Genomic DNA, 23,831 nt, shown 5'->3' on the forward strand with positions numbered 1-23,831 from the left:
CACACACAGCTCGACGAGGGGCCTGAGACCCCCCGAGCAAATCGAGAGGCCAGCGGGTTTCCCTTCCTCAGACAAGACGAGGCCTGACTCTCCTGTCCCAACTCTGCAGGGACCCTGCGGTCGGAGGCCGAAACGGAGAGGAAGCCTGAGGTTCCTGCCTCCCCTCGAGGTGAGGCCCTCTTCCGTTGCGCCAGACCCAGCGGAGTCCCGATGGGCCCCGCCACCTCCACAGGATCCCTCGCCTCTCAGAGGCACCCTGGGAAGTTCCCTAAGGTCCCCGGCAGAAGGCGAGGGAAACGAGGGTTTCCCGCCGCCCCCCGACAAAGACCTCGAGAGTCCTTCTTCAACGCGTCTCGAGGCCCTAGTCCCCTCCCGTGACTCGAGAGCCAGGACGCGCTCCCCCTCGCCACGCGCATGGAGACCTGACTTCCCTGGCGCCGCACGAGAGGCTCCCTGAGATCCTCGTCGCGCCTCGGGAGAAAACCCCCACGGGCGCCGCAGCTCGAGGAAACCCCTGAGACGCCCCCGTCCTCGCGAGCTGAGGGCCTTCTTTTCCTGCATGGCCTGGAGAGCAATCCCGGGTCCTCTCTCCAAACGGAAGAGGAGGCTGGACTCCCTTGAGGCCGCTCAGGGGGCTCCAAGAGACCCGAGTCGCGACTCGAGAGGAGAGCGGAGTCCCTGGCTTCCCCTCGAGACGAGGCCTGACTCCCCGGGAGAGCCTGAGATGCAACCCCGAGATCCCTGCCTTCCCTGGAGAGGAATAGTAGGTCCCGGACACACGCCTAGGTGAGGTCTCTTCGGCCCTGCAGTGACTCGAGCGCAACCCCCAGCTTTCCCTCGCAACCCGAGGGGAAGATTGGGCTTCCCAGGGCCAACCCAAGGGGAAGGCTGAGATCCCCGTCGTAACTCGAGAATCCCGCCGCAACTCGAGAAAAACCACGTGGTTCCCACCTCTTGGCAAGACGAGGCCCTTGCCCGCGACGGCGTCTCAAGGGAAGTCCCCTGTTCCGCCCTGAAGGGCGAAACGGTCCCTGACAGCCTTCCTGCGACCCCCAAAAGTCCCCCGACACGCCGGGTTCCCCCGAGGGGAACACCGAGGGTCCCGGCACCGCTTCCTCTGAGCCCCTTCTCCCCTCCTGATCGCGACAGGAGAGGCGATTCCCCTGCGTGGTCTGGAAGGGGTTCCCGGCCTTCCCGGCGCACCTCAGGATGAGGCCGGTCTCACGAGGAAATTCGAGACGAGCCACGTGGGTGGGGCCACATGCCGACCGCCCCCGATTCCCCGGTCCGCCCTTGAGAAGGACCCGAGGCCCGGACCCCTCTTCGAAGGCAACCCTGTGGGTGAAGGCACAACACGAGGGGCACTGCCACCCCCGGGCATCGTCCGCAAAGACCCGCGGGTTCCACACACAGCTCGACGAGGGGCCTGAGACCCCCCGAGCAACTCGAGAGGCCAGCGGGGTTCCCTTCCTCAGACAAGACGAGGCCTGACTCTCCTGTCCCAACTCTGCAGGGACCCTGCGGTCGGAGTCCGAAACGGAGAGGAAGCCTGAGGTTCCTGCCTCCCCTCGAGGTGAGGCCCTCTTCCGTTGCGCCAGACACAGCGGAGTCCCGAGGGGCCCCGCCACCTCCACAGGATCACTCGCCTCTCAGAGGCACCCTGGGACGTTCCCTAAGGTCCCTGGCAGAAGGCGAGGGAAACGAGGGTTTCCCGCCGCCCCCCGACAAAGACCTCGAGAGTCCTTCTTCAACGCGTCTCGAGGCCCTAGTCCCCTCCCGTGACTCGAGAGCCAGGACGCGCTCCCCCTCGCCACGCGCATGGAGACCTGACTTCCCTGGCGCCGCACGAGAGGCTCCCTGAGATCCTCGTCGCGCCTCGGGAGAAAACCCCCACGGGCGCCGCAGCTCGAGGAAACCCCTGAAACGCCCCCGTCCTCGCGAGCTGAGGGCCTTCTTTTCCTGCATGGCCTGGAGAGCAATCCCGGGTCCTCTCTCCAAACGGAAGAGGAGGCTGGACTCCCTTGAGGCCGCTCAGGGGGCTCCAAGAGATCCGCGTCGCGACTCGAGAGGAGAGCGGAGTCCTTGGCTTCCCCTTGAGACGAGGCCTGACTCCCCGGGGGAGCCTGGAATGCAACCCCGAGATCCCTGCCTTCCCTGGAGAGGAATATTAGGTCCCGGACACACGCCTAGGTGAGGTCTCTTTGGCCCTGCAGTGACTCGAGCGCAACCCCCATCTTTCCCTCGCAACCCGAGGGGAAGATTGGGCTTCCCGGGGCCAACCCAAGGGGAAGGCTGAGATCCCCGTCGTAACTCGAGAATCCCGCCGCAACTCGAGAAAAACCACGTGGTTCCCACCTCTTGGCAAGATGAGGCCCTTGCCCGCGACGGCGTCTCAAGGGAAGTCCCCTGTCCCGCCCTGAAGGGCGATACGGTCCCTGACAGCCTTCCTGCGACCCCCAAAAGCCCCCGACACGCCGGGTTCCCTCGAGGGGAACACCGAGGGTCCCGGCACCGCTTCCTCTGAGCCCCTTCTCCCCTCCTGACCGCGACAGGAGAGGCGATTCCCCTGCGTGGTCTGGAAGGGGTTCCCGGCCTTCCCGGCGCACCTCAGGATGAGGCCGGTCTCACGAGGAAATTCGAGACGAGCCACGTGGGTGGGGCCACATGCCGAACGCCCCCGATTCCCCGGTCCGCCCTTGAGAAGGACCCGAGGCCCGGACCCCTCTTCGAAGGCAACCCTGTGGGTGAAGGCACAACACGAAGGGGCACTGCCACCCCCGTGCATCGTCCGCAAAGACCCGCGGGTTCCACACACAGCTCGACGAGGGGCCTGAGAGCCCCTGAGCAACTCGAGAGGCCAGCGGGGTTCCCTTCCTCGGACAAGACGAGGCCTGACTCTCCTGTCCCAACTCTGCAGGGACCCTGCGGTCGGAGTCCGAAACGGAGAGGAAGCCTGAGGTTCCAGCCTCCCCTCGAGGTGAGGCCCTCTTCCGTTGCGCCAGACCCAGCGGAGTCCCGAGGGGCCCCGCCACTTCCACAGGATCCCTCGCCTCTCAGAGGCACCCTGGGAAGTTCCCTAAGGTCCCCGGCAGAAGGCGAGGGACACGAGGGTTTCCCGCCGCCCCCCGAGAAAGACCTCGAGAGTCCTTCTTCAACGCGTCTCGAGGCCCTAGTCCCCTCCCGTGACTCGAGAGCCAGGACCCGCTCCCCCTCGCCACGCGCATGGAGACCTGACTTCCCTGGCGCCACACGAGAGGCTCCCTGAGATCCTCGTCGTGCCTCGGGAGAAAACCCCCACGGGCGCCGCAGCTCGAGGAAACCCCGGAGACGCACCCGTCCTCGCGAGCTGAGGGCCTTCTTTTCCTGCATGGCCTGGAGAGCAATCCCGGGTCCTCTCTCCAAACGGAAGAGGAGGCTGGACTCCCTTGAGGCCGCTCAGGGGGCTCCAAGAGACCCGCGTCGCGACTCGAGAGGAGAGCGGAGTCCTTGGCTTCCCCTCGAGACGAGCCCTGACTCCGCGGGGGAGCCTGGAATGCAAACCCGAGATCCCTGCCTTCCCTGGAGAGGAATACTAGGTCCCGGACACACGCCTAGGTGAGGTCTCTTCGGCCTTGCAGTGACTCGAGCGCACCCCCCAGCTTTCCCTCGCAACCCGAGGGGAAGATTGGGCTTCCCAGGGCCAACCCAAGAGGAAGGCTGAGATCCCCGTCGTAACTCGAGAATGCCGCCGCAACTCGAGAAAAACCACGTGGTTCCCACCTCTTGGCAAGATGAGGCCCTTGACCGCGACGGCGTCTCAAGGGAAGTCCCCTGTTCCGCCCTGAAGGGCGAAACGGTCCCTGACAGCCTTCCTGCGACCCCCAAAAGTCCCCCGACACGCCGGGTTCCCTCGAGGGGAACACCGAGGGTCCCGGCACCACTTCCTCTGAGCACCTTCTCCCCTCCTGACCGCGACAGGAGAGGCGATTCCCCTGCGTGGTCTGGAAGGGGTTCCCGGCCTTCCCGGCGCACCTCAGGATGAGGCCGGTCTCACGAGGAAATTCGAGACGAGCCACGTGGGTGGGACCACATGCCGAACGCCCACGATTCCCCGGTCCGCCCTTGAGAAGGACCCGAGGCCCGGACCCCTCTTCGAAGGCAACCCTGTGGGGGAAGGCACAACACGAAGGGGCACTGCCACCCCCGTGCATCGTCCGCAAAGACCCGCGGGTTCCACACACAGCTCGACGAGGGGCCTGAGACCCCCTGAGCAACTCGAGAGGCCAGCGGGGTTCCCTTCCTCGGACAAGACGAGGCCTGACTCTCCTGTCCCAACTCTGCAGGGACCCTGCGGTCGGAGTCCGAAACGGAGAGGAAGCCTGAGGTTCCTGCCTCCCCTCGAGGTGAGGCCCTCTTCCGTTGCGCCAGACCCAGCGGAGTCCCGAGGGGCCCCGCCACCTCCACAGGATCCCTCGCCTCTCAGAGGCACCCTGGGAAGTTCCCTAAGGTCCCCGGCAGAAGGCGAGGGACACGAGGGTTTCCCGCCCCCTCCGAGAAAGACCTCGAGAGTCCTTCTTCAACGCGTCTCGAGGCCCTAGTCCCCTCCCGTGACTCGAGAGCCAGGACGCGCTCCCCCTCGCCACGCGCATGGAGACCTGACTTCCCTGGCGCCGCACGAGAGGCTCCCTGAGATCCTCGTCGTGCCTCGGGAGAAAACCCCCACGGGCGCCGCAGCTCGAGGAAACCCCTGAGACGCCCCCGTCCTCGCGAGCTGAGGGCCTTCTTTTCCTGCATGGCCTGGAGAGCAATCCCGGGTCCTCTCTCCAAACGGAAGAGGAGGCTGGACTCCCTTGAGGCCCCTCAGGGGGCTCCAAGAGACCCGCGTCGCGACTCGAGAGGAGAGCGGAGTCCTTGGCTTCCCTTCGAGACGAGGCCTGACTCCCCGGGGGAGCCTGGAATGCAACCCCGAGATCCCTGCCTTCCCTGGAGAGGAATATTAGGTCCCGGACACACGCCTACGTGAGGTCTCATCGGCCCTGCAGTGACTCGAGCGCAACCCCCAGCTTTCCCTCGCAACCCGAGGGGAAGATTGGGCTTCCAAGGGCCAACCCAAGGGGAAGGCTGAGATCCCCGTCGTAACTCGAGAATCCCACCGCAACTCGAGAAAAACCACGTGGTTCCCACCTCTTGGCAAGAGGAGGCCCTTGCCCGCCACGGCGTCTCAAGGGAAGTCCCCTGTTCCGCCCTGAAGGGCGAAACGGTCCCTGACAGCCTTCCTGCGACCCCCAAAAGTCCCCCGACACGCCGGGTTCCCTCGAGGGGAACACCGAGGGTCCCGGCACCGCTTCCTCTGAGCCCCTTCTCCCCTCCTGACCGCGACAGGAGAGGCGATTCCACTGCGTGGTCTGGAAGGGGTTCCCGGCCTTCCCGGCGCACCTCAGGATGAGGCCGGTCTCACGAGGAAATTCGAGACGAGCCTCGTGGGTGGGGCCACATGCTGAACGCCCCCGATTCCCCGGTCCGCCCTTGAGAAGGACCCGAGGCCCGCACCCCTCTTCGAAGGCAACCCTGTGGGGGAAGGCACAACACGAAGGGGCACTGCCACCCCCGTGCATCGTTCGCAAAGACCCGCGGGTTCCACACACAGCTCGACGAGGGGACTGAGACCCCCTGAGCAACTCGAGAGGCCAGCGGGGTTCCCTTCCTCAGACAAGACGAGGCCTGACTCTCCTGTCCCAACTCTGCAGGGTCCCTGCGGTCGGAGTCCGAAACGGAGAGGAAGCCTGAGGTTCCTGCCTCCCCTCGAGGTGAGGCCCTCTTCCGTTGCGCCAGACCCAGCGGAGTCCCGAGGGGCCCCGCCAACTCCACAGGATCCCTCGCCTCTCAGAGGCACCCTGGGAAGTTCCCTAAGGTCCCCGGCAGAAGGCGAGGGACACGAGGGTTTCCCGCCGCCCCCCCGAGAAAGACCTCGAGAGTCCTTCTTCAAAGCATCTCGAGGCCCTAGTCCCCTCCCGTGACTCGAGAGCCAGGACGCGCTCCCCCTCGCCACGCGCATGGAGACCTGACTTCCCTGGCGCCACACGAGAGGCTCCCTGAGATCCTCGTCGTGCCTCGGGAGAAAACCCCCACGGGCGCCGCAGCTCGAGGAAACCCCTGAGACGCCCCCGTCCTCGCGAGCTGAGGGCCTTCTTTTCCTGCATGGCCTGGAGAGCAATCCCGGGTCCTCTCTCCAAACGGAAGAGGAGGCTGGACTCCCTTGAGGCCGCTCAGGGGGCTCCAAGAGACCCGCGTCGCGACTCGAGAGGAGAGCGGAGTCCTTGGCTTCCGCTCGAGACGAGGCCTGACTCCCCGGGGGAGCCTGGAATGCAACCCCGAGATCCCTGCCTTCCCTGGAGAGGAATATTAGGTCCCGGACACACGCCTAGGTGAGGTCTCTTCGGCCCTGCAGTGACTCGAGCGCAACCCCCAGCTTTCCCTCGCAACGCGAGGGGAAGATTGGGCTTCCCAGAGCCAACCCAAGGGGAAGGCTGAGATCCCCGTCGTAACTCGAGAATCCCGCCGCAACTCGAGAAAAACCACGTGGTTCCCACCTCTTGGCAAGATGAGGCCCTTGCCCGCCACGGCGTCTCAAGGGAAGTCCCCTCTTCCGCCCTGAAGGGCGAAACAGTCCCTGACAGCCTTCCTGTGACCCCCAAAAGTCCCCCGACACGCCGGGTTCCCTCGAGGGGAACACCGAGGGTCCCGGCACCGCTTCCTCTGAGCCCCTTCTCCCCTCCTGACCGCGACAGGTGAGGCGATTCCCCTGCGTGGTCTGGAAGGGGTTCCCGGCCTTCCCGGCGCACCTCAGGATGAGCCCGGTCTCACGAGGAAATTCGAGACGAGCCACGTGTGTGGGGCCACATGCCGAACGCCCCCGATTCCCCGGTCCGCCCTTGAGAAGGACCCGAGGCCCGGACCCCTCTTCGAAGGCAACCCTGTGGGTGAAGGCACAACACGAAGGGCACTGCAACCCCCGTGCATCGTCCGCAAAGACCCGCGGGTTCCACACACAGCTCGACGAGGGGCCTGAGACCCCCTGAGCAACTCGAGAGGCCAGCGGGGTTCCCTTCCTCAGACAAGACGAGGCCTGACTCTCCTGTCCCAACTCTGCAGGGTCCCTGCGGTCGGAGTCCGAAACGGAGAGGAAGCCTGAGGTTCCTGCCTCCCCTCGAGGTGAGGCCCTCTTCCGTTGCGCCAGACCCAGCGGAGTCCCGAGGGGCCCCGCCACCTCCACAGGATCCCTCGCCTCTCAGAGGCACCCTGGGAAGTTCCCTAAGGTCCCCGGCAGAAGGCGAGGGACACGAGGGTTTCCCGCCGCCCCCCGAGAAAGACCTCGAGAGTCCTTCTTCAATGCGTCTCGAGGCCCTAGTCCCCTCCCGTGACTCGAGAGCCAGGACGCGCTCCCCCTCGCCACGCGCATGGAGACCTGACTTCCCTGGCGCCGCACGAGAGGCTCCCTGAGATCCTCGTCGTGCCTCGGGAGAAAACCCCCACGGGCGCCGCAGCTCGAGGAAACCCCTGAGACGCCCCCGTCCTCGCGAGCTGAGGGCCTTCTTTTCCTGCATGGCCTGGAGAGCAATCCCGGGTCCTCTCTCCAAACGGAAGAGGAGGCTGGACTCCCTTGAGGCCGCTCAGGGGGCTCCAAGAGACCCGCGTCGCGACTCGAGAGGAGAGCGGAGTCCTTGGCTTCCCCTCGAGACGAGGCCTGACTCCCCGGGGGAGCCTGGAATGCAACCCCGAGATCCCTGCCTTCCCTGGAGAGGAATATTAGATCCCGGACACACGCCTAGGTGAGGTCTCTTCGGCCCTGCAGTGACTCGAGCGCAACCCCCAGCTTTCCCTCGCAACCCGAGGGGAAGATTGGGCTTCCCAGGGCCAACCCAAGGGGAAGGCTGAGATCCCCGTTGTAACTCGAGAATCCCGCCGCAACTCGAGAAAAACCACGTGGTTCCCACCTCTTGGCAAGACGAGGCCCTTGCCCGCCACGGCGTCTCAAGGGAAGTCCCCTGTTCCACCCTGAAGGGCGAAACGGTCCCTGACAGCCTTCCTGCGACCCCCAAAAGTCCCCCAACACGCCGGGTTCCCTCGAGGGGAACACCGAGGGTCCCGGCAACGCTTCCTCTGAGCCCCCTCTCCCGTCCTGACCGCGACAGGAGAGGCGATTCCCCTGCGTGGTCTGGAAGGGGTTCCCGGCCTTCCCGGCACACCTCAGGATGAGGCCGGTCTTCACGAGGAAATTCGAGACGAGCCACGTGGGTGGGGCCACATGCCGAACGCCCCCGATTCCCCGGTCCGCCCTTGAGAAGGACCCGAGGCCCGGACCCCTCTTCGAAGGCAACCCTGTGGGTGAAGGCACAACACGAAGGGGCACTGCCACCCCCGTGCATCGTCCGCAAAGACCCGCGGGTTCCACACACAGCTCGACGAGGGGCCTGAGACCCCCTGAGCAACTCGAGAGGCCAGCGGGGTTCCCTTCCTCAGACAAGACGAGGCCTGACTCTCCTGTCCCAACTCTGCAGGGACCCTGCGGTCGGAGTCCCAAATGGAGAGGAAGCCTGAGGTTCCTGCCTCCCCTCGACGTGAGGCCCTCTTCCGTTGCGCCAGACCCAGCGGAGTCCCGAGGGGCCCCGCCACCTCCACAGGATCCCTCGCCTCTCAGAGGCACCCTGGGAAGTTCCCTAAGGTCCCCGGCAGAAGGCGAGGGACACGAGGGTTTCCCGCCGCCCCCCGACAAAGACCTCGAGAGTCCTTCTTCAACGCGTCTCGAGGCCCTAGTCCCCTCCCGTGACTCGAGAGCCAGGACGCGCTCCCCCTCGCCACGCGCATGGAGACCTGACTTCCCTGGCGCCGCACGAGAGGCTCCCTGAGATCCTCGTCGTGCCTCGGGAGAAAACCCCCACGGGCGCCGCAGCTCGAGGAAACCCCTGAGACGCCCCCGTCCTCGCGAGCTGAGGGCCTTCTTTTCCTGCATGGCCTGGAGAGCAATCCCGGGTCCTCTCTCCAAATGGAAGAGGAGGCTGGACTCCCTTGAGGCCGCTCAGGGGGCTCCAAGAGACCCGCGTCGCGACTCGAGAGGAGAGCGGAGTCCTTGGCTTCCCCTCGAGACGAGGCCTGACTCCCCGGGGGAGCCTGGAATGCAACCCCGAGATCCCTGCCTTCCCTGGAGAGGAATATTAGGTCCCGGACACACGCCTAGGTGAGGTCTCTTCGGCCCTGCAGTGACTCGAGCGCAACCCCCAGCTTTCCCTCGCAACCCGAGGGCAAGATTGGGCTTCCCAGGGCCAACCCAAGGGGAAGGCTGAGATCCCCGTCGTAACTCGAGAATCCCGCCGCAACTCGAGAAAAACCACGTGGTTCCCACCTCTTGGCAAGATGAGGCCCTTGCCCGCCACGGCGTCTCAAGGGAAGTCCCCTGTTCCGCCCTGAAGGGCGAAACGGTCCCTGACAGCCTTCCTGCGACCCCCAAAAGTCCCCCGACACGCCGGGTTCCCTCGAGGGGAACACCGAGGGTCCCGGCACCGCTTCCTCTGAGCCCCCTCTCCCGCCCTGACCGCGACAGGAGAGGCGATTCCCCTGCGTAGTCTGGAAGGGATTCCCGGCCTTCCCGGCACACCTCAGGATGAGGCCGGTCTTCACGAGGAAATTCGAGACGAGCCACGTGGGTGGGCCACATGCCGAACGCCCCTGATTCCCCGGTCCGCCCTTGAGAAGGACCCGAGGCCCGGACCCCTCTTCGAAGGCAACCCTGTGGGTGAAGGCACAACACGAAGGGGCACTGCCACCCCCGTGCATCGTCCGCAAAGACCCGCGGGTTCCACACACAGCTCGACGAGGGGCCTGAGACCCCCTGAGCAACTCGAGAGGCCAGCGGGGTTCCCTTCCTCAGACAAGACGAGGCCTGACTCTCCTGTCCCAACTCTGCAGGGACCCTGCGGTCGGAGTCCGAAACGGAGAGGAAGCCTGAGGTTCCTGCCTCCCCTCGACGTGAGGCCCTCTTCCGTTGCGCCAGACCCAGCGGAGTCCCGAGGGGCCCCGCCACCTCCACAGGATCCCTCGCCTCTCAGAGGCACCCTGGGAAGTTCCCTAAGGTCCCCGGCAGAAGGCGAGGGACACGAGGGTTTCCCGCCGCCCCCCGAGAAAGACCTCGAGAGTCCTTCTTCAACGCGTCTCGAGGCCCTAGTCCCCTCCCGTGACTCGAGAGCCAGGACGCGCTCCCCCTCGCCACGCGCATGGAGACCTGACTTCCCTGGCGCCGCACGAGAGGCTCCCTGAGATCCTCGTCGTGCCTCGGGAGAAAACCCCCACGGGCGCCGCAGCTCGAGGAAACCCCTGAGACGCCCCCGTCCTCGCCAGCTGAGGGCCTTCTTTTCCTGCATGGCCTGGAGAGCAATCCCGGGTCCTCTCTCCAAATGGAAGAGGAGGCTGGACTCCCTTGAGGCCGCTCAGGGGGCTCCAAGAGACCCGCGTCGCGACTCGAGAGGAGAGCGGAGTCCTTGGCTTCCCCTCGAGACGATGCCTGACTCCCCGGGGGAGCCTGGAATGCAACCCCGAGATCCCTGCCTTCCCTGGAGAGGAATAGTAGGTCCCGGACACACGCTTAGGTGAGGTCTCTTCGGCCCTGCAGTGACTCGAGCGCAACCCCCAGCTTTCCCTCGCAACCCGAGGGGAAGATTGGGCTTCCCAGGGCCAACCCAAGGGGAAGGCTGAGATCCCCGTCGTAACTCGAGAATCCCGCCGCAACTCGAGAAAAACAACGTGGTTCCCACCTCTTGGCAAGAGGAGGCCCTTGCCCGCCACGGCGTCTCAAGGGAAGTCCCCTGTTCCGCCCTGAAGGGCGAAACGGTCCCTGACAGCCTTCCTGCGACCCCCAAAAGTCCCCCGACACGCCGGGTTCCCTCGAGGGGAACACCGAGGGTCCCGGCACCACTTCCTCTGAGCCCCTTCTCCCCTCCTGACCGCGACAGGAGAGGCGATTCCCCTGCGTGGTCTGGAAGGGGTTCCCGGCCTTCCCGGCACACCTCAGGATGAGGCCAGTCTTCACGAGGAAATTCGAGACGAGCCACGTGGGTGGGGCCACATGCCGAACGCCCCCGATTCCCCGGTCCGCCCTTGAGAAGGACCCGAGGCCCGGACCCCTCTTCGAAGGCAACCCTGTGGGTGAAGGCACAACACGAAGGGGCACTGCCACCCCCGTGCATCGTCCGCAAAGACCCGCGGGTTCCACACACAGCTCGACGAGGGGCCTGAGACACCCTGAGCAATTCGAGAGGCCAGCGGGGTTCCCTTCCTCAGACAAGACGAGGCCTGACTCTCCTGTCCCAACTCTGCAGGGACCCTGCGGTCGGAGTCCCAAACGGAGAGGAAGCCTGAGGTTCCTGCTTCCCCTCGAGGTGAGGCCCTCTTCCGTTGCGCCAGACCCAGCGGAGTCCCGAGGGGCCCCGCCACCTCCACAGGATCCCTCGCCTCTCAGAGGCACCCTGGGAAGTTCCCTAAGGTCCCCGGCAGAAGGCGAGGGACACGAGGGTTTCCCGCCGCCCCCCGACAAAGACCTCGAGAGTCCTTCTTCAACGCGTCTCGAGGCCCTAGTCCCCTCCCGTGACTCGAGAGCCAGGACGCGCTCCCCCTCGCCACGCGCATGGAGACCTGACTTCCCTGGCGCCGCACGAGAGGCTCCCTGAGATCCTCGTCGTGCCTCGGGAGAAAACCCCCACGGGCGCCGCAGCTCGAGGAAACCCCTGAGACGCCCCCGTCCTCGCGAGCTGAGGGCCTTCTTTTCCTGCATGGCCTGGAGAGCAATCCCGGGTCCTCTCTCCAAACGGAAGAGGAGGCTGGACTCCCTTGAGGCCGCTCAGGGGGCTCCAAGAGACCCGCGTCGCGACTCGAGAGGAGAGCGGAGTCCTTGGCTTCCCCTCGAGACGAGGCCTGACTCCCCGGGGGAGCCTGGAATGCAACCCCGAGATCCCTGCCTTCCCTGAGGAGGAATAGTAGGTCCCGGACACACGCCTACGTGAGGTCTCTTCGGCCCTGCAGTGACTCGAGCGCAACCCCCAGCTTTCCCTCGCAACCCGAGGGGAAGATTGGGCTTCCCAGGGCCAACCCAAGGGGAAGGCTGAGATCCCCGTCGTAACTCGAGAATCCCGCCGCAACTCGAGAAAAACCACGTGGTTCCCACCTCTTGGCAAGATGAGGCCCTTGCCCGCCACGGCGTCTCAAGGGAAGTCCCCTGTTCCGCCCTGAAGGGCGAAACGGTCCCTGACAGCCTTCCTGCGACCCCCAAAAGTCCCCGGACACGCCGGGTTCCCTCGAGGGGAACACCGAGGGTCCCGGCACCGCTTCCTCTGAGCCCCTTCTCCCCTCCTGACCGCGACATGAGAGGCGATTCCCCTGCGTGGTCTGGAAGGGGTTCTCGGCCTTCCCGGCACACCTCAGGATGAGGCCGGTCTTCACGAGGAAATTCGAGACGAGCCACGTGGGTGGGGCCACATGCCGAACGCCCCCGATTCCCCGGTCCGCCCTTGAGAAGGACCCGAGGCCCGGACCCCTCTTCGAAGGCAACCCTGTGGGGGAAGGCACAACACGAAGGGGCACTGCCACCCCCGTGCATCGTCCGCAAAGACCCGCGGGTTCCACACACAGCTCGACGAGGGGCCTGAGACCCCCTGAGCAACTCGAGAGGCCAGCGGGGTTCCCTTCCTCAGACAAGACGAGGCCTGACTCTCCTGTCCCAACTCTGCAGGGACCCTGCGGTCGGAGTCCCAAACGGAGAGGAAGCCTGAGGTTCCTGCCTCCCCTCGACGTGAGGCCCTCTTCCGTTGCGCCAGACCCAGCGGAGTCCCGAGGGGCCCCGCCACCTCCACAGGATCCCTCGCCTCTCAGAGGCACCCTGGGAAGTTCCCTAAGGTCCCCGGCAGAAGGCGAGGGACACGAGGGTTTCCCGCCGCCCCCCGACAAAGACCTCGAGAGTCCTTCTTCAACGCGTCTCGAGGCCCTAGTCCCCTCCCGTGACTCGAGAGCCAGGACGCGCTCCCCCTCGCCACGCGCATGGAGACCTGACTTCCCTGGCGCCGCACGAGAGGCTCCCTGAGATCCTCGTCGTGCCTCGGGAGAAAACCCCCACGGGCGCCGCAGCTCGAGGAAACCCCTGAGACGCCCCCGTCCTCGCGAGCTGAGGGCCTTCTTTTCCTGCATGGCCTGGAGAGCAATCCCGGGTCCTCTCTCCAAACGGAAGAGGAGGCTGGACTCCCTTGAGGCCGCTCAGGGGGCTCCAAGAGACCCGCGTCGCGACTCGAGAGGAGAGCGGAGTCCTTGGCTTCCCCTCGAGGTGAGGCCTGACTCCCCGGGGGAGTCTGGAGTGCGACCCCGACATCCTTTTCTTCCCATGAGAGGACTATTAGGTCCTGGACACACGCCTAGATGAGGTCTCTTTGGCCCTGCAGTGACTCGAGCACAACCCCCAGCTTTCCCTCGCAACTCGAAGGGAAGTTTGGGCTTCCCAGGGCGAACACAAGAGGAAGCCTGAAATCCCCGTTGTAACTCGAGAATCCCGCCGCAACTCAAGAAAAACCACGTGGTTCCATCGTCTTCGCAGCATGAGCCCCTTGCCCGCCACAGCATCTCAAAAGAAGTCCCACGTTCCCACTGAAGTGCAAAACGATACTTGGCACCCATGATGGCACTCCCAAAGTTCCCCAACATACATGCTTCACTCGAGGGGAACACCCATGTCCCCACACCACATCATTTGAGCCCCTTCTCCCCTCCTGATTGCAACAGGAGTGTTGATTCTCCTGCTTTGTCTGGAAGGGGTTACCGATCTTCCCATTGCACCTCAGGATGAGGCCGGTCTCATGAGGAAATTGGAGATGTAGCCTCGTGGTGGTGCCACATGCGGAAAGACCCCATTTCCTGGTCCGCTATTAATAAGAACCCGATGCCCGTACACTTCTTCGAATGCATCCCGTTGGATGAAGGCACAACAAGGAGGGGCCCTGCACACCCGTGCATCTTTTGGAAAATTCTGCAGGTTCCACATACAGCTCGACAAGTGACCTGTTACCTCGTGAACAACTCGAGAGGCAAGCTAAGTTTCATTTCTCCACAGAATACGAGGCCTGACTCTCCTGTCCCAACTCTGCAGGAATCCTGAGATCGGAGTCTGAAATGGAGAGGAACCCTGAGGTTCCTTCCTCAACACGAGATGAGGCCCTCTTGCATTATACCACACCCAGTGGTGTCCCGAGTGGCCCCTCCCAACTCCACAGAATCCATGACTTCTCAGAGGCACCATGTTAAGCTCCCTGAGGTCACCAGCACAAGTCGAGAAAAACCAGGGTTTCCTGCCGCAACCGGAGAAAGACCTTGAGAGTCGTTCTTCAACGCCTCTTGAGGCCCGATTCCCCTACCATGACTCGAGAGCAATGACGCGCTCCCCCTCCACACGTGCATGGAGACCTGACTTTCCTGTCACCACACGAGAGACTCCCTGAGCTCCCCATCGTATCTTGTGAGAAACCCCATCCTGGCACCGCACCTCAAGAAAATGCACAAGATGCCTCCGTCATCACGATATGAGGGCCTTCTTTTCCTGCATGGCCTGGAGAGCAATCCCGAGTCCTCTCTCCAATCTCCACAGGAGGCTTGACTCCCTTTAGGCCACACAATGGGCTCTAAGAGATACCCGTCGCGACTCAAGTGGAGAGGGGAGTCCATTCATTACCCTCTTGAAGAGGCCTGACTCCTCGGGAGGATCTGGAATGCAACTCCGAGATCCCTGTTGCCCCTTGAAAGGAACATTAGGTCCTAGACACAAGCCTAGATGAGGTCTCTTTTGCCCTGCAATAACTCGAGCCAACCCCCAGCTCTAGCTCTCAACTCGTATGGAAATTTGGACTTCCCTGGGCCAACACAAGAGGAAGCCTGAATTCCCTGCCGCAACTCGAGAAAAACCACGTGGTTCCCCCGTCATCACAAGATGGGGCCCGTGCTCACTACAGCGTCTCAAGAGAAGTCCCACGTTCCGTGTTGAAGTGCGAAACGTTACTTGGCACCCTTAATGCGACCCCAAATGTTCCCCGACACACCGGTTTCATTTGAGGGGAACACCGAGGTTCCCGGCACCACTTCTTTTGAGCCCCTTCTCCCCTCCTGATAGCGACAAGAGGGTCGATTCCCCTGCTTTGACTTAAAGGGGTTCCCGACATTCACGGCGCACCTCAGGATGAAGCCGGACTCATGGGAAATTTCGAGACGTGGCCTCGTGGGGGGTGCCACATGCCGAAAGACCCCGATTTCCCAGTACACTCTTGAGAAGAACCCGATGACCAGACACCTCTTTGAAGACAACCCTGTGGATGAAGGTACAACAAAAGGGGCACTGACACCCCTGTGCATCGTCTGGAAAAACCCGCAGGTTCCACATACAGCTCTACAAGAGGCCTGTCACCCCGTGAACAACTCGAGATGCAAGCGGATTTCCATTCCTCCACACAAGATGAGTCCTGACTCTCCTCTCCCATCTCTGTAGGAACATGCGATCCGAGTCAGAAATGAAGAGGAAACCTGATGTTCCTGCTTTATCTAAAGATGATGCCTTTTTCCATTTCACCAAACCCAGTGGAGTTCCGAGAGGTCACTCCCAACTCCACAGTATCCCTGATTTCTCAGAGGCACCTGAGAAGCTCCCTGACGTAACATGCATGAGTCGAGGGAACCCATGGTTTCCTGCCACAACCTGAGAAAGACCTTGAGAGTCCTTCTTCAATGCGTCTTGAGGTCCAAATCCCCTATCATGACAAGAGAGCAATGACGCACTCCCCCTCGCCACGCGCATGGAGACCTGACTTCCCTGGCGCCACACAAGATGCTCCCTGAGCTCCCAGCATACCACGTGGGAAACACCACACTTGTGCCTCAGCTCGAGAAAACCCACGAGATGCCCCTGTCATCGCGAGATGAGGGCCTTCTTTTTCTGCATGGCCTGGAGAGCAATACCGAGTCCTCTCTCCAAAATCCACAGGAAGCTTGGCTCCCTGTAGGCCACTCAGTGGGCTTCAAGAGATATCCGTCTCGACTTGAGAGGAGAGTGGAGTCATTTGCTTCCCCTCGAGATGAGGCCTGACTCCCCGGGTGAGTCTGGAATGCAACCCCGAGATCCCTGTCGCCCCTGGAGAGGAACATTAGATCCTGGACACAAGCCAAGATGAGGTCTCTTTTTCCGTACAGTGACTCGTGCGCAATCCCCAGCTCTCCCTCGCAGCTCGAATTGAAGATTGGACTTCCCTGGGCCAACACAAGAGGAAGCCTGAAATCCCCGTCGTAACTCGAGAATCCCGCCGTAACTCGAGAAAAACCAAGTGGTTCCCCCATCATCGCAATATGAGGCACTTTCCCGCTACAGCGTCTCAAGAGTAGTCCCACGTTCCATCTTGAAGTGCGAAACAGTACTTGGCACCCTTGATGCGACCCCAAAAGTTCCCCAACATACCGGTCTCACTTGAGGGGAACACCGAAGTTCCCGGCACCATTTCTTTTGAGCGCCTTCTCCCCTCCTGATCACGACAGGAGGGTCGATTCCCCTGCTTTGTCTGCAAGGGTTTCCCGACCTTAACGGCGCACCTCAGGATGATGCCGGTCTCACGAGGAAGTTCGAGACGTAGCCTCGTGGGTGGTGCCACATGCCGAAAGACTCCGATTGCCCGGTCCGCTCTTGATAAGAACCCGATGCCTGGACACCCCTTAGAAGGCAACCCTGTGGATGAAGGCACAACACGAAGGGGCACAGACACACCCGTGCATCGTCCGGAAAAACCTACAGGTTCCACACACAGCTCGACACGTGGCCTGTCACCCCATGCACAACTCGAGAGGCAAGCTGAGTTCCATCCTCCACACAGGACGAGGCCTGACTCTCCTGTCCCAAATCTGCTGGGACCCTGCAATCCGAATCAGAAATGGAGAGGAACCCTGAGGTTCCTGCCTCAACTCGAGATGAGGCCCTCTTCCATAGCACCAAAACCACTGGAGTCCCGAGAGGTCCCTCCAACCCACAGTGTCCCTGACTTCTCAGAGGCACCCTGACAAGCTCCCTGAGATCTCCAGCACAAGTCGATGGAACCCAGGGTTTCCTGCCGCAACCCGAGAAAGACTGGATAGTCCTTCTTTGATGCGTCTTGAGGCCCGATTCCCCTACCATGTCTCAAGAGCAATGAAGCGCTCCCAGTACCCACGCGCATGGAGACTTAACTTCCCTGGCACCTCATGAGAGGCTCCCTGAGGTCCCCGTCGTACCTCGTGAGAAACCCCACACTGGTGCCGCAGCTCGAGAAAACCCACGAGACGCCCCCGTTATCGTGAGATGAGGGCCATCATTCACTGCATGGCCTGGAGGGCAATCCCGAGTCGTCTCTCCAAACTCCACGGGAGGCTTGACTCACAAAGGCTACTCAGTGCACTCAATAGGTTCCCGTCGCGACTCGAGAGGAAAGCGGAGTACTTTGCTTCCTCTAGAAACAAGGCCGGACTTCCCGGGTGAGTCTGGAATGCCACCCCGAGATCCCTGTCACCCCTGGAGAGGAATATTCGGTCCTGGACACAAGCCTAGATATGGTCTATTTTGCCCCGCAGTGACTCGAGTGGGATCCCAGCTCACCCTCGCAACTCGAATGGAAGATTGGACTTCCATGGGCCAACACAGGAGGAAATCTGAATTCCCCGTCGAAACTCGGGACTCCCGCCGCAATGCGAGCAAAAGCACGTGGTTCACTCGTCATCCCAAGATGAGGCCCTGGCCCGCTACAGCGTCTCAAGTGAAGTCCCACGTTCCGTCCTGAAGTGCGAAATGGTACTTTTCACCCTTGATGTAACCCCAAAAGTTCCCCGACACACCGTTCTCACCGAGGGGAACACCGAAGTTCCCGGCACCACTTCATCTGATGACTTTCTCCCCTCCTGATCACGACAGGAGGGTAAATTCCCCTGCTTTGTCTAGAAGGAGTTCCCGCCCATCCCGGCGCACCTAAGGATGAGGCCTTTCTCAGGAGGAAATTCGAGACGTAGCCTCGTGGGTGGTGCCACATGCCGAAAGACCCCGATTGTGCGGTCCGCTCTGGATAAGAACCCGATGCCCGGACACCACTTCGAAGGCAACCCTGTGGATGAAGGCACAACAGAAGGGTTACTAAAACTCCCGTGCATCGTCCAGAAAAACCCACAGGTTCTACACACAGCTCGACAAGTGGAATGTCACCCCGTGAACAACTCGATAGGCAAGCGGAGTTCAATTCCTCCACACAAGATGAGGCCTGACTCTCCTGTCCCAACTCTTCAGGGACCCTGCCATCCGAGTTAGAAATGGAGAGGAAACCTGAGGTTCCTGCCTCAACTCGAGATGAGGCCCTCTTCCATTGCACCAAACCCAGATGAGTCGCGAGAGGCCCTTCCCAACTCCACAGTATCCTTGAATTCTCAGAGGCACCTTGAGAATCTACCTGAGGTCACCGGCACAAGTCAAGGGAACCCAGGGTTTCCTGCTGCGACCCGAGAAAGACCTTGAGAGTCCTTCGGCGCGTCTTGAGGCCCAATTCCCCTACCATGACTCGAGAGCAAAGACCCGCTCCCCATCACCATGCGCATGGAGACCTGACTTCCCTGACGCCTGAAGAGAGTCTCCCTGAGCTCCCCGTCGTACCTCTTCGGAAACCCCATTCAGGCACCGCAGCTCGAGAAAACCCACGATACGCCCCCGTCATCACGAGATGAGGGACTTCTTTCCTGCCTGGCATGGAGAGCAAAACCGAGTCCTCTCTCCAGACTCCACAGGAGGCTTGACTCTCTTTAGGCCTCTCAGTTGGCTCCAAGAGATACCTGTCAGGACTTGAAGGGAGAGCGGAGTCCTTTGCTTCCCCTCGAGACGAGGCCTGACTCCCCGTGTGAGTCTGGAATGCAACCCCGAGTTCCTGTCGCACCTGGAGAGGAAAACTCGGTCCTGGACACAAGTCTAGATGAGGTCTATTTTGCACTGCAGTTACTAGAGAGCAATCGCCAGCTCTCCCTCGCAAATCGAATGGAAGATTGGACTTCCCTGGGCCAATACAATTGGAAGCCTGAATTCGACATCGTAACTCGAGAATCCCACCGAAACTCGAGAAAATCCACGTGGTTCCCTCATCAGCGCTAGATGAGGCCCTTGCCCTCTACAGCGACTCAAGAGAAGTCCCACGTTCTGTCTTGAAGTGCGAAACAGTACTTGGCACCCTTGATGCAATCTCAAAATTCCCCGACATACCGGTCTCACTCGAAAGGAACACCGAGGTTCCCGGAACCACTTCATTTGAGCTCCTTCTCCCCTCGTGATCGCGACAGGAGTGTCGATTCCCCTGCTATGTCTGGAAAGGGTTCCCGACCTTTCCAGCACGCCTAAGGATGAGGCAGGTCTCACGAGGAAATTCGAGACGTAGCCTCGTGGGTGGTGCCACAAACCGAAAGACCCCGATTTCCCGGTCTACTCTTGATAAGAACACGATGCCCTGACACCTTTACGAAGGAAAGCCTGTGGATGAAAGCACAACACGAAGGGGCACTGACACCCCCGTTTATCATCCAGAAACACCCGCAGGTTACAAACACAGTTCAACAAGTGGTCTGTCACCCCGTGAACAACTCGAGAGGCAAGTGGAGTTCCATTCCTCCACACAAGACGAGACCTGATTTTCTGTACCAACTCTGCAGGGAAACTGCGATCCGAGTCAGTACCGGCGCCAGGAAACCCAGGAGAAGAAACATGAGGTTCCTGCCTCCACTCGAGATGAGGCTCTCATCCATTGCACCAAACCCAGTGGAGTCCCGAGAGGCCCCTCCCAACTCCACAGTACTCCTGACTTCTCAGAGGAACCTGGAGAAGCTCCATGAGGTCACCGGCACATGTCGAGGGAACCCAGGGTTTCCTGCCACAATGGGAAAAAGACCTCGAGAGTCCTACTTCAACGTGTCTTGAAGCCCGAATCTGCTTCCATGGCTCTATAGAAATGACACGCACCCCCTCGCCACGCACATGGAGACCTGACTTCCCTGGCGCCATAAGAGAGGCTCCCTGAGCTCCCCATCGTACCTCGTGAGAAACCCCACAATGACGCCGCAGCTCGAGAAAACCCACCATATGCCCCTGTCATCGCGAGATGAGGGCCTTCTTTTCCTGCATGGCCTGGAGAGGAATCCCGAATCCTCTTTCCAAACTCCACAGGAGGCTTGACTCCCTTTAGGCCACTTAGTGGGCTCCAAGAGATACCCGTCGCGACTCGAGAGGAGAATGGAGTCCTTTGCTTCCCCTCGAGACAAGGCCTGACTCACCAGGTGGGTCTGGAATGCAACCCCGAGATCCCTGTCTCCCCTGGAGAGGAACATTAGGTCCTGGAAACAAGCCTAGATGAGGTCTCTTTTGCCCTTCTGTAACTCGAGAGCAATCCCCCGCTCTCCCTAACAACTCGAATGGAAGATTGGACTTCCCTGGACCAACACAAGAGGAAGCCTGAATTCCCCTTCGTAACTCGAGAATCCCGCCACAACTCGAGAAAAAGCACTTGGTTCCCTCGTCATCGCAAGATGAGGCCCTTGCCCGCTACAGCTTCTCAAGAAAAGTCCCACGTTCCGTCTTGAAGTGCGAAACGATACTTGACACCCTTGATGTGACCCCAAAAGTTCCCCGAAATATCGGTCTCACTCGAGGTGAACACCGAGGTTCCCGGCACCAGTTTATCTGAGCCCCTTCTCCCTTCCTGTTCGTGATAGGAGGGTCACTTTCCCTGCTTTGTTTGTAAGGGGTTCCCGACCTTCACGGGGCACTTCAGGATGAGGCCGGTCTCACGAGGAAATTCGAGACGTAGCTCGCGGGTGGTGCCACATGCCAAAAGACTATGATTTCTCGGTACGCTCTTGATAAGAACCCGATGCCTGGACACCTCTTCGAAGGCAACCCTGTGGATGAAGGCACAACACAAAGGGGCACTGACACCCTCGTGCATCGTCTGGAAAAACCCGCAGGTTCCACATACAGCTCAACAAGTGGCTTGTCACCCCTGAAGAACTCGAGAGGCAAGTGGGGTTTCATTCCTGTATACAAGACGAGGCCTGACTCTCCTGTCCCAACTCTGCAGGGACTTTGCGATCCGAATCAGACCAGCGCCAGTGAAGTCACGAGAGGAACGCTGAGGTTCCTGCCTCCACTCGAGATTAGGACCTCTTCCATTGCACGAAACCCAGTGGAGTCCCGAGAGACGCGTCCCAGCTCCACAGTATCCCTGACTTCTCAGAGGCACCCTGAGAAGCTCCCTGAGGTCACCAGCGCAATTCGAGTGAACCCAGGGTTTACTGCCGCCACCATAGAAAGAACTCAAGAGTCCTTCTTCAACGCGCTTTGAGGCCTGATTCCCCTACCATGACTCGAGGGCAATGACGCACTCCCTCTGCTACACTCATGAAGCCCTGACTTCCCTGGCGCCACACGAGAGGCTCCTTGAGCTCCCCGTCATACCTCGTGAGAAACCCCACACTGGCGCCGCAGATAGAGAAAACCCACGAGACGCCCCCGTTTTCGCGACATGACGGCCTTCTTTTCTAGCATGGCCTGGAGAGCAATCCCGAGTCCTCTCTCCAAACTCCACAGTAGGCTTGACTCCCTTTTGGTCACTCAGTGGACTCCAAGACATACCCGTCGCGACTCGAGAGGAGAGCGGAGTCTTTTCCTTCCCCTCGAGGCGAGGCCTGACTCCTCGGGTGAGTCTGATATGCGAACCGGAGATCCCTGTCGCCCCTGGAGAGAAACATTAGGTCCTGGACACAAGCCTAGATGAGGTCTCTTTTTTCCTGCAGTGACTCGAGAGCAATCCCCAACTCTCCCTCGCAACTCGAATGGAAGACTGGACTTCCCTGGGCCAACAGAAGAGGAAGCCTGAATTTCCCGTTGTAACTCAAGAATCCCGCCACAACTCGAGAAAAACCACGTCGTTCCCTCTTCATCGCAAGATGCGGCCATTGCCGCTACAGCGTCTCAAAAGAAGTCTTACGTTCCATCTTGAAGTGCGATACGGTACTTGGCACCTTTGATGCGACCCCAAAAGTTCCCCAACACACTGGTCTCACTGGAGGGGAACACCGAGGTTCCCGGCATCACCTCATCTGTGCCCCTTCTCCCCTCCTGATCGAGACAGGAGGGTCGATTCCCCTGCTTTGTCTGCAAGGGCTTCCGACCTTCCCGGCGCACCTAAGGATGAGGCCGGTCTCACTAGGAAATTCGAGACGTAGCCTGGTGGGTGGTGCCACATGCGGAAAGACCCCGATTTCCCGGTCCGCTCTTAATAAGAACCCGATGCCCGGGCACCTCTTCGAAAGCAAACCTGTGGATGAATGCACAACACGAAGGGGTACTGACATCCCCATGCATAGTACGGAAAAACACGCAGATTCCAAACACAGATCAACAAGTGTCCTGTCATCCCTGGAAGAACTAGAGAGGCATGCGGAGTTCCGTTCCTCCACACAAGAGAAGGCCTGACTCTCCTTTCCCAACTCTGCAGGGACCGTGCGATCGGAGTCAGAAATGTAGATGAAACCTGACGTTCCTGCATCAACTCGAAATGAGGCCCTCTTCCATTGTGCCATACCCAGTGGAGTCCCGAGAGGCCCCTCCCAACTCCACAGTATCCCTGACTTCTCAGAGGCACCCTCAGAAGCTCTCTGCGGTCACTGGCACAAGTCGAGTGAACCCAGGGTTTCCTGCTGCATTCTGAGAAAGACCTCGAGAGTCCTTCTTTACTGCGTCTTGAGGCCCGATACCCTACCATGACTGGAGAGCAATGACGCATTTCCCTCGCCACGCCCATTGAAACCTAACTTCCCTGGCGCCACACGAGAGGCTCCCTGCGCTCCCCGTCCTACCTCATGAAAACCCCACACTGGCACCTCCGCTTGAGAAAACACATGAGACGCCCCCGTCATCGTAAGATGAGGGCCTTCTTTTCCTACATGACCTAGAGAGCAATCCCGAGTCCACTCTCCAAACTCCACTGGAGGCCTGTCTCCCTTTAGGCCACTCAGTAGCCTCCAAGAGATACACGTCGCTACTCTAGAGGAGAGCGGAGTCCGTTGCTTCCCCTCGAGCCGAGGCCTGACTACTTGGGTGAGTCTGGAATGGGATCCCGAGATCCGTGTCGCCCCTGTAGAGGAAAACTCGGTCCTGGACACAAGCCTAAATGAGGTCTTTTTTGTCCTGCATTGACTCAAGTGCAATCCCCCGCTCTCCCTCGCAACTCGAATGGATGATTGGACTTCCCTGGGCCAACACAAGAGGAAGACTGTATTTCCCGTTGTAATTCGAGAATCCCGCGGCAACTGGAGAAAAACAACGTGGCTCCTCCGTCATCGAAATATGAGGCCCCTGTCAGCTATAGCGTCTCCAGCGAAGTCCCATGTTCCGTCTTGAAGTGTGAAACGGTACTTGACACCCTTGATGCGACCCCCAAATTTCCCTGACACCCCGGTCTCACTCGAGGAGAACATGGAGGTTCCCAGCACTGCTTCAGCTGAGCCTCTTCTCCCCTCCTGATGGCGACAGGAGGGTCGATTCCCCTGCTTTGTCTGGAAGGGGTTCCCAGACTTCCTGGCGAACCTCAGGATGACGCCAGTCTCACGAGGGAATTCGAGACGTAGCCTCGTGTGTTGTGCCACATGCCGAAAGACCCCGATTTCCTGGCCCGCTATTGATAAGATCCCGATGCCCAGTCACCTCTTTGAAGGTAACCCTGTGGATGAAGGCACAACACGAA

This window comes from Bubalus kerabau, unplaced genomic scaffold (genome assembly GCF_029407905.1).
Source record: "Bubalus kerabau isolate K-KA32 ecotype Philippines breed swamp buffalo unplaced genomic scaffold, PCC_UOA_SB_1v2 scaffold_31, whole genome shotgun sequence".
In the NCBI taxonomy this organism is placed as follows: domain Eukaryota; kingdom Metazoa; phylum Chordata; class Mammalia; order Artiodactyla; family Bovidae; genus Bubalus; species Bubalus kerabau.